The 11,329-nt window shown below is 36.1% G+C and overlaps 1 non-coding gene across 1 annotated transcript; it reads left to right on the top strand.

Moving 5' to 3' along the window:
• Window positions 1-10,891: 10,891 nt before the first annotated feature.
• On the top strand, window positions 10,892-10,998 carry LOC127676002 (U6 spliceosomal RNA). Its single transcript, XR_007975644.1, has one exon. It is a non-coding gene; the product is annotated as a U6 spliceosomal RNA (small nuclear RNA).
• The last annotated feature ends 331 nt before the right edge of the window (window positions 10,999-11,329 follow it).

Here is an 11,329-nt window from a genome sequence, read left to right on the forward strand (position 1 = left end):
TCATTCAAACTACAATATATCCAAAGTAAAACATTAAAAGAAACTGCAGAGCATTTTTAAATTCCTTTCAGTAACTACTTTGTTTATGATATGGATTTTTCTCAGCAATTGATGTGTTCATGATGACATTCTGATTTTGTTACTTAATTTTTGCATAATTAAAATGTTACTGCACTTATTTCTTCCTGTATTTTCCTCCTTTATTTACCTTCTATGTCAGACCCTCTTTCTCTCCCAAATTCACAGCCTTCTCTTCTTTAGTCATTGTGATTGCATATACAAATAAACAAATCAATATATAAATACAACATGCTGAGTCATATGCCAGGGCACTCAGTAGTGGATAATCAATCTATAAAGGGTTTCATTCCTTGAGAAAACTAATTATTACTTTCTCAGTAGCTTTTAGTTCTTCATTCAGGGGAAAGACCTTATCAAAGTTCTCCATTTATCTTGTGATGCCAACTGTTGTTGGAATTATTCAACTCTTTTTAAAGAAGCCATGATGTTGAGATTTTATGGGTACTTTTTCCCATCATGACCAGATTGCATATGTACACACAGTAAAAAGAAGGCTACAGCTGTATAATCAGGGCATAAGAATTATAGCATAAGATATATAGAATTTTAAAAAGTAAGTAAAATTCATTTGTAACTTCAAAATGATGGCATGAAGATAAAATCAGATTTTATATTTTTCTACTAAAAGAGTATAAACAATAATAGTGACATTATAAGTATTAAAGATACACCACCAGATGAGGTAGGGTGGCACATACAATTTCCAGTGTACTTTCTAAGAAGGGAACTAAATGATAGTTCTATAGGTAATATCTAGTAGGTTGTATAAGTTTTCAAATCTAACTACAGTTTCTCTAAAATGCAGAGTAAATGGGAATAGAACATAAAAGAATAAATGTAAAATAATGTAATAGAGATGGATAACTTATAGTTGCTATTCTTAAACAAGTGCAATTGGAAATTAAGCAAAGCTGTGTAAAATAAGAAAGAAAGCTCTCATAAGATGTGTAAATTAGCAGAGAGAAATGGCTCACTAGATATTAAAGTAAAATGGCTTTCAAACTTATTACTCAACTATACATACTTTTTTTAACCTCCACAGATATAGAAACTCAGAAGTATTCACTTTTTCTCAAAAAGCTGTTCATCTACAAAGAAAATCCTTATCTCAGCTTTCTTCACTGTAATAAATGAAAGACTTTGAATAGACTACATACACATCTATTATAAGAAGCAGGTCTAAAAACCAAATGATTTAGAAATATTAAAATGATAAGAGTAGAAAAGGATGAGTTGGGCAAATATAAATAGAATAAAATCTGACATGTATTGACAAGATATTAACATTTTGAGCAAAAAAGACGACTCCAAGGGAAAAAGCCTTTTCAGGGACAAGAAAGTCAATGTTTACTGATACCTTGTGTCCTTATGGCAATATGAAACTGGGATAAATAAATAACACTTAGTATATAAACTAATCCAGGTGGTAATGGTTCATGCCTTTGATCTCAGCACTTGGGAGGCAGAGGCAGGCAAATCTATCTAAGATATATATGTATATACCTTATTTTTATTAATACTCAAAGTATAAAATATATTTAACCAAAAGTATAGAAATATCTATAAAACAAACACACATTTACCAATGTGACTTACAATTATTTACTACTATGTATTTAACCTATTAGCCTACTGTGTACTACACCTATTTAAGTTTAACATGTCTTAAAAAATAACAGTAAACAGCCTTGTGAGGCTTTTGGTATTCCATTTTTACAGTTTAAGCTAAAAAGATAGTTTCAGTCTTAAAATGTATTTTTTTCTATGCTCCAAACTCAGAATTGTGTTTGTGTGTGTGTGTGTGTGAGAGTGTGTGAGTGAGTGTGTGTGCGTGTATGTGTGTGTGAGTGAGTGTGTGTGTGTGTGTGTGTGTGTGTGTGTGTGCGTGTGTGTGTGTGTGTGTGTTTTGGAAAGCATTTGCTGAAAACAACCAATATGTTGAAAATGACATTTAAAAAATGATCCCATAAACATTGGAAGCAACATTTAAATATAAATTATAATATCTACTTGCAGTTTTGAGTGTGATGATCTGTCAGTTGGGTTACTAAAATAATTTGCTGCCTTATAAAATGCTACTAAATATTTCTGTATGGGAGATCTTCTCATCTTCTAATATCATCTTAAATTTTTTCTTCAATGTCTTAAAGATTTAATCACACAAGTAATTCACTTGACTGTTTAGGCTTACCCCGAAGTATTTTATATTTTGAGGTTATTGTGAAGGATTTGTTTCTTTGATTTTTTTCTCAGTTCATTTAACTTTTTTCTATAGCAGGGCTACCGATTTATTTTAGTTAACCTTGTATGCAGTCACTCCACTTAAAGTGTTTATCAGTTGTAGGAATTTGCCAGTGGAATTTTTCAGGTTACTTATATATGCTACTGTATCATCTGCAAATAAAGATACTTTTACTTTTTCCATTCCTATTTGTACCCACTTAATGACCTTAATTTGTCCTTAGCTCTAGCTAAGACTTTAAGTACTATATTGAATAGGTATGGAAAGAGTGGACAACTTTGTGCTCTTCCTGATATTAATGGAAATGCTTTGAGTTTCTCGTGATTTATGTTGATGTTGGCTGTGGCATTGCTGTAAATTACCTTTATTGTGTTGAGGTATATCCTTATTCCCCAATCTTTCCAGGACTGCTATCATGAAGTGGTGTTGGATTTTGTCACAGGACTTTTCTGCACTTAATGACATGATCCTGTGGCTTTTTTCTTTCAATCTATTGATATGATGGATTACAATTTTATATTTACATATACTGAGCCATTCCTGCATCTTGAAATAAAGTCTACTTGTTCATAATGGATGATCATTGAAAGATCTCCCATAATCATGGATCAGAAGTATTAATTGGATAAAATTGACCATCCTACCAAAATAATACACATGTTCTATGAAATATCCATTAAAATTCTATCACAATTCTTCAAAGATCTTGACAGGACAATTTTTAGCTCTATATGAAAGCACAAATACCAAGGATAGTTAAAACAGTCATGAATAATAAAAGAACTGCTGGAGGTATTACCATCCCCAACTTCAAATTTCACTAGAGAACTATAATAATTAAAATAGTATAATATCATCATGAAAACATACATTCTGGTCAGTAAAATAGATATGAATATTCGGACATAAATCCACACACCTATGGACACCTGATATTTTATAAAGTAGCTAAAATGTATACTGGATAAAGAGGTGGTATCATTAACAAATGGTGCTGGTCAAATTGTATTGTTGTATGAAGAAGAATCCAAATAGATCCATACTTTCATCCTGTATAAAACTGAAATCCAAGTGAATCAAAGACCTTAACATAAAACAAAATACACTGAACCTAAAAGAAGGGAAAGTAGAAAATAATCTGAACTCATTAGCACAAGAAAAGATTTTCTAAATAAAACATGATTACCACAGGAACTAAGATTTACAATTAATAAATGGGCCCTAACAAAACTGAAAAGATTTTGTATGGCAGAGGACACCATTTTACTAATTATACATTCAATAAAGGGCTAACATTAAAAAAAAAAACTATAAAGACCTAAAATAAAACAGGACATCAAGAAAACAAACAATGCAATTAAAATATAGTATATGGATTTAAAAAACAGAATAATAATGAAGAACACTCTGAGAAACACTTAAGAAAATATTCAACATCCTTAGCCATCATGAAATGCAAATCAAAACTTCTTTGAGGTTTCATCTTATACCTGCCAGAATGGCTAAGATCAATAATACAAGTGACAACTCAGGCTGGTGTGAATGTGAAGTAAGGGGAATACTCATCTTTTGCGAGTGGGATTGCAAACTTGTATGAACACTATGGAAATCAAAGTGGCAGTTCCTCAGGATGATGGGAATTGATCTACTTCAAGATCCAGCTGTACTTTTGGGCATACATCAAATGAACTCTTTACCCTACCCCCAGAGACACTTGTTAAAATATGTTTATTGTTGTATTATTCATAATAGTCAAAAGTTTAAAACAACCTAGATGTTCCTCAACAGAAGAATTGAATATTGTCTCACCAAAATATAAACATCTCCAGATACATAGATGAAACTAGATAAAATATCCTGAATGGGATAACACATACCCAGGAAGACAATATCCCAGACTTTAAACTCTACTACAGAGCAATAGTGATAAAAACTGCATGGTATTGGTACAATATCAGGCAAGCGGATCAATGGAATAGGATTGAAGACCCAGAAATGAACCAAGACACCTATGGTCACTTGGTCTTCGACAAAGGGGCTGAAAGCATCCAGTGGAAAAAAGATAGTCTTTTCAACAAATGGTGCTGGTTCAATTGGAGGTCAGCATGCAGAAGAATGCTCATTGATCCATTCTTATCTCCTTGTACTAAGCTCAACTCCAAATGGATCAAGGACCTCCACATAAAACCTGACACACTGAAACTAATTGAAAAAAAACTGGGGAAGACCCTGGAGGACATGGGCACAGGGGAAAAGTTCCTGAATAGAATACCAATAGCTTATGGTCTAAGATCAAGAATTGACAAATGGGACCTCATAAAACTACAAAGTTTCTGTAAGGCAAAGGACACTGTCAAAAGGACAAAACATCAACCAACAGACTGGGAAAGAATCTTCACCAACCCTAAATCTGACAGAGGGCTAATATCTAATATATACAAAGAACTCAAGAAAGTAGAACCCAGAGATCTGGGGAAGACCCTTGAGGACATCGGTACAGGGAGAAAGTTTCTGAACAGAACACCAATAGTGTATGCTCTAAGAGCAAGAATTGACAAATGGGACCTCATAAAATTACAAAGTTTCTGTAAGGCAAAGGACACCATCAAGAGGACAAATCGGCAACCAACAAATTGGGAAAAGATCTTCACCAATCTTACATCAGATAGAGGGCTAATATCCAATATATATAAAGAACTCAAGAAGTTAGACTCCAGAAAACCAAACAACCCTATTAAAAATGGGGTACAGAGTTAAACAAAGAATTCTCACCTGAAGAACTTCGGATGGCGGAGAAGCATCTTAAAAAATGCTCAACTTCATTAGTCATTAGGGAAATGCAAATCAAAACAACCCTAAGATTTCATCTTACACCAGTCAGAATGGCTAAGATTAAAAATTCAGGAGACAGCAGGTGTTGGAGAGGGTGTGGAGAAAGAGGAACACTCCTCCACTGCTGGTGGGGTTGCAGATTGGTACAACCACTCTGGAAAGCAGTCTGGCGCTTCCTCAGAAAACTGGGCACCTCACTTCCAGAAGATCCTGCTATACCACTCCTGGGCATATACCCAGAAGACTCCCCACCATGTAATAAGGATACATGTTCTACTATGTTCATAGCAGCCCTATTTATAATTGCCAGATGCTGGAAAGAACCCAGGTATCCCTCAACAGAAGAGTGGATGCAAAAAATGTGGTATATCTACACAATGGAGTACTAGTCAGCCATTACAAACAATGAATTCATGAAATTCTTAGGCAAATGGATGGAGCTAGAGAATATCATACTAAGTGAGGTAACCCAGACTCAAAAGGTGAATCATGGTATGCACTCACTAATAAGTGGATATTAACCTAGAAAACTGGAATACCCAAAACATAATCCACACATCAAATGAGGTACAAGAATAAAGGAGGAGTGGCCCCTGTTCTGGAAAGACTCAGTGAAACAGTATTCAGCAAAACCAGAACGGGGAAGTGGGAAGGGGTGGGTGGGAGGTCAGGGGAAGAGAAGGGGGCTTACGGGACTTTCGGGGAGTGGGGGGGGCTAGAAAAGGGGAAATCATTTGAAATGTAAATAAATTATATCGAATAAAAAAAAGAAAAGAAAAAAAAGGTGGGGTATGGAGCTAAACAAAGAATTTTCACATGAAGAACTTCGGAGAGCTGAGAAACACCTTAAGAAATGTTCAACATCATTAATCATTAGGGAAATGCAAATCAAAACAACCCTGAGATTTCACCTCACACCAGTCAGAATGGCTAAGGTCAAAAACTAGGAGACAGCAGGTTGTTGGCGAGGATGTGGAGAAAGAGGAACACTCCTCCACTGCTGGTGGGATTGCAAGATGGTGCAACCACTTTGGAAACCAGTCTGGCGGTTCCTCAGAAAACTGGTCATGTCACTTCCTGACGACCTTGTTATACCACTCCTGGGCATATATCCAGAGGATTCTTCAGCATGCAATAAGGACACATGCTCCACTATGTTCATAGCAGCCCTATTTGTAGTAGCCAGAAGCTGGAAATAACCTAGGTGTCCTTCAGCGAGGAATGGATACAAAAAATGTGGTATATTTACACAATGGAGTACTATTCAGCCATTAGAAACAATGATTTCATGAAATTCTTAGACAAATGGATGGAGCTGGAGAACATCATACTAAGTGAGGTAACCCAGTCTCAAAAGATCAGTCATGGTATGCACTCACTGATAAGTGGATATTAGCCTAGAAACTTTGAATATCCAGGACATAATCCACAAATTAAATGATGTCCAAAAAGAATGGAGGAGTGGGCCCTGGTTCTGGAAAGACTCAGTGCAAGAGTATAGGGGAATTCCAGAACAGGGAAGTGGGAAGGGGTGGATGGAAGAATAGGGGAACGGAAGAGGGCTTATGGGACTTGCGGGGAGTGGGGACCCAGAAAAGGGGAAATCATTTGCAATGTAAATAAAATAAATAAATAAATAAAAATAAAAATGAAAAAAATGAATAAGTCAAGCCATTGCTTATGTAGTGCCTTCATCCTTGTAGGCAGGGTTCTTGGTATTGGAAGATACTCTGCAAGCTGTAAAATCAGAAGTATAAACACAAACCTAGCTATGAATAGGTCAATGTGCAATGATCTCCAGCATGTAAAATATGCTAATGCAATGGAGGCTCAAAGGTTGTTGGAGTCGCCAAACAACATCTGATTTGATTTAAGGTCCACTCCATGAGGTGGACCCTATACCCAACTCTGTTTGAGTCTTCAAGAAAATGAGAATACACACCAGTCAGAATGGCCAAGATCAAAAACTCAGGGGGCAGCAAATGCTGGAGAGGATGTAGAGAAAGAGGAACACTCCTCCATTGCTGGTGAGATTGCAAGTTGGAAAAACCACTCTGGAAATCAGTTTGGCAGTTTCTCAGAAAACTGGACATAGTGCTACCTGAAGACCCAGCTATACCACTCCTGGGCATATACCCAGAAGATGCTCCAACATGTAATAAGGACACATGTTCCACTATGTTCATAGCTGCCTTATTTATAATAGCCAGAAGCTGGAAAGAATCCAGATGTCCCTCAACAGAGGAATGGATACAGAAAATGTGGTACATTTACACAGTTGAGTACTACTCCACTATTAAAAACATTGAATTCATGAAATTCTTAAGCAAATGGATGGAGCTAGAAACTATCATCCTGAGTGAGGTAACCCAATCACAAAAGAACTCGCATAGTATGCACTCACTGATAAGTGGATATTAGCCCAGAAGCTCGGAATATCCAAGATACAACTCACAGACTATATGAAGCTCAAGATGAAGGAAGACCAAAGTGTGGATACTTTGATACTTCCTGGAAGGTGGATCAAAATACCCATTGCTCACAGCCAACCAATGGAATGGGAATAGTGACCCCTCAAAGGAGCCGTTAGAGAGAGGACCCAAGGAGCTGAAGAGGTTTGCAGCTCCACAGAAGGAACAATAATATGTACCAACCAGTATCCCCAGAGCTCCCAGGGACTAAACCAACAACCAAACAGTACACATTGAGGGACTCACAACTCCAGCTCCGTATGTAGCAGAATATGACCATATCAGACATCAACAAGAGGAGAGGTCATTGGTCCTGTGAAGGCTCAATTCCCCAGAATAGGGAAATACAAGTCAGAAAATTAGGGTGGGGAGTGAGCAGGGGGAGGGGGAATGGAATAGGGGTTTTCGGTGGGGTAACGTGGAAAGGGGTTAACATTTGAAATGTAAATAAATAAAGCAAATGTAAATAAATAAATAAATAAATAAATAAATAGAATCATTAAAGAATCATAAATAAGAAAAAATAAGACTAGGTAGCGCAGGGTCCTAAAAAATAGTATTATTCTTGTAAAGGAAGATAGCAATAAAATGACTCATAATGACATTCTGCTATACCCATAGATCAGTGTCTTGCTCAGCCATTATCAGAGAAACTTCCTCCTGCAGCTGATGGGAACAAGTAAAGACCCATGGCCAGATAATGGGCAAAGAGTGACAGACCTTGAAACACTCAGCCCTAAAAGGGGTGTCTCTACCAAGTCTCTCTCCTTAGATCCAGAGAGCCCACTCTAAGAGGAGATGGAAAGATTTTATGAGCCAGAGGAGATAGAGGACACTTAGGAAATCAAGGCCTTCTAAGTGCAACAGGACAAATGAATATATGAACTCACAGAGCCTGAGGCATCGTGTACAGAGCCTATATAGGTCTGTAAAAGATGAGGTCCTAGAACTAAGAGGAGAAATGAACACATGTCCCACCCCTAACTCAGAAGCTATTTACAGCTCATAACCACTTACAAATGAAAACTTAGTTTTCTTCAAGGGAGTCTCACTTGTAAAATGAAGGGTAGGTCACATGCTCAGTAGTAGATGCCCAACGCAAATTCAACTCAAGAGTGTCTTTGGAGGTCTCTTGTCTCATAATATTGTGTCAGAGCTTTTCTTTTTCATTCATTTTGAAACTTTATGTTAATTGTTTTTAACCTTACAGTCCTTTACACATATATTATGACTCCCAGTTTTGTGTTTTAACGGGATTCCTGGATATGTGAATGAGCGTCCCCACTCTATGTCTGTTTCCTGTGCTCTTTTCTTGGCCCTTTCTGTTCTATTTGTTTGATTCATCTTATTATCATTCGTTTGTTTCTGTTTCATCTTTATTTTGTTATTATCTCTTAGATGTCTGTTTGTTTTCTAAAGAGAATTAGACTAAGCATGGATCTGGATTGAAGGGTAGGGGTAGAAGAACTAGGTGGAGTAGAAAAAGAGAAAATCATAATAGAAATGTATTGTATGAAAAATATCTTCAGTAATAGAAAAATATTTCTGTAAAAGGGTCATTTTTACATTGTGATTCTCTTCCTTTATCACGTTTTCTGTGTTATCTAATAAATATTGCCACATGTTTTGTTGGGAACAAGCAGAAGAGACAGGTAACACAGACAGGCCAGAGGGAAAGATCACACACACACACAACAGATAGTTGAGGATTTATTTCTCCCAGGTTTATGAACAAAGCATTTGCCTTTTCAGTTTCTTGCTTTATTCTTTGACTAAACTAAGGTTCTACTCAACCTAATACACAGGCTTTAAGTGATGGCAAGAGTTCATATTTTCAAAGAAAAGTGCATTAATCAATGCAAAACACAATTTATAAGAATTATATCTCCACATCCCAAACTATTAAAAAGTAGTTCAAATACTTTACAGAAAATCACCTGAAATGTGGCAGAGAATCCTAAAGAAATTGATGGGGAGTATTCAGCAGTGGGGGCTATATGAAAGATATGATTATGATTGTTAGATATACTAATTAGTTATTACTACATGACAAATGTCCCTCAAACACAAAACTCAAAACAATTATCATTTATTCCAACTGTACTAAATCTTTAGGTTACTTGGATTCTCTATATCAAAATTAGCAACATTTGAATCTAAACTGGAGCTTGGATGCAGGTCTACAGCATGTGTCTTTGTCCTTCTTGGCGAATTATGTAATTTAGGGAAAATTCCATTCACAATCATGGCAGAGGTAGAAGAGTAACTAATCTCAAGCAGATACACACATTTAGGGCATTTGTAGCAGTATAGCAGGCAATTTTTGATTAACTCAAACAAGCCACAAGGAATAGAGATACATTTTCCCTGTCATGGGCCATCAAAAGGGTGTGACCATACTAAAAGGTAGCAATAAGTTATAATGATAAATATTTTTTAATGTAATAGTTTCTGAGAAAAAGCAGTGAAAACTAGAGCCTATTTTGAGAGTACACATAAGGGGCATGGGTGTAAAAAGAAATATAAAAATTATAAGAATTATAGGGAATAGAGTTAAGACATGTGTTCCCAAACTACTTTATTCATGTTTCTTATTTTCAAAAATAATGATTGGGATAATTTACCATCTCTTTACTTGTTTTCCTTACTTCTGAATCAACATGAGGTTGTATTAATACTCCCTAAATACACGCTCAATTCCTTTAACTATGTTAACAAGATGATGTGAGATTTTTGTGGTTGTAGAATAATTCCTGGGGCATTCCAAGAGTCATCTGTAAGGTGAGTCTTAGAAACAAATTAAGTCAGAATGTCTTTAAACAGCATTCACATTCATACATGTGCTGCTCTTTTCTATTTTGCCTAAATAAAACAAAGAACAATATATGAACAAATTACCACACGACTCAGCAGCATATCAAAATGAATAATATGGGTTTTCTTATGTGCAGGCTTTCCATAACTCGAGGAAATATAATTTTATACTCAAGCTACAGATTACCTGGTATGATCCTTCAAACTAAGACATAAAGACAGGGCACTGCAAATGGTTAAGAACAATGGATACTCTTCCAGATGACTTGAGTTCAATTCCCAGCGTGTACATAGTGGCCTACAACCACCTACAACTCCAGTTCCAGAAAGGCTGAAGTCACCCTTTAGCCTCCTCTAGCACTAGACATACATACGGTACACAGGCATACATGCAGATAAAACACACATAAACATACAGTAGATTAATATTGTTTTGAGAAAATAGAAATCAGTGCTCGCTTCGGGAGCACATATACTAAAATTGGAACAATAAAGAGAAGATTAGCATGGCCCCTGCGCAAGGATGACACGCAAATTCATGAAAGGTTCCATATTTTTAGAGAGCATACACTAGAAGATTAATGTAACAACAGAAAGCCCAGGAACAAAAAGAAGCTAATTCACCCAGAAGAAGGAGAAGACAGGAAATCATCAAACTCAGGGCTGAAATCAATCAAGTAGAAACCAAGAGAACCATACAAAGAATCAACAAAACCAGGAGCTGGTTCTTTGAAAGAATAAACAAGATAGATAAACCCTTAGCCAGACTAACCAAAGGGCACAAAGAAAGTATCCAAATTAACAAAATTAGAAATGAAAAGGGAGATATTACAACAGAAACTGAGGAAATTCAAAAAATCATCACATACTACTACAAAAGTCTATACTC

This window comes from Apodemus sylvaticus, chromosome X (genome assembly GCF_947179515.1).
Source record: "Apodemus sylvaticus chromosome X, mApoSyl1.1, whole genome shotgun sequence".
NCBI lineage: Eukaryota > Metazoa > Chordata > Mammalia > Rodentia > Muridae > Apodemus > Apodemus sylvaticus.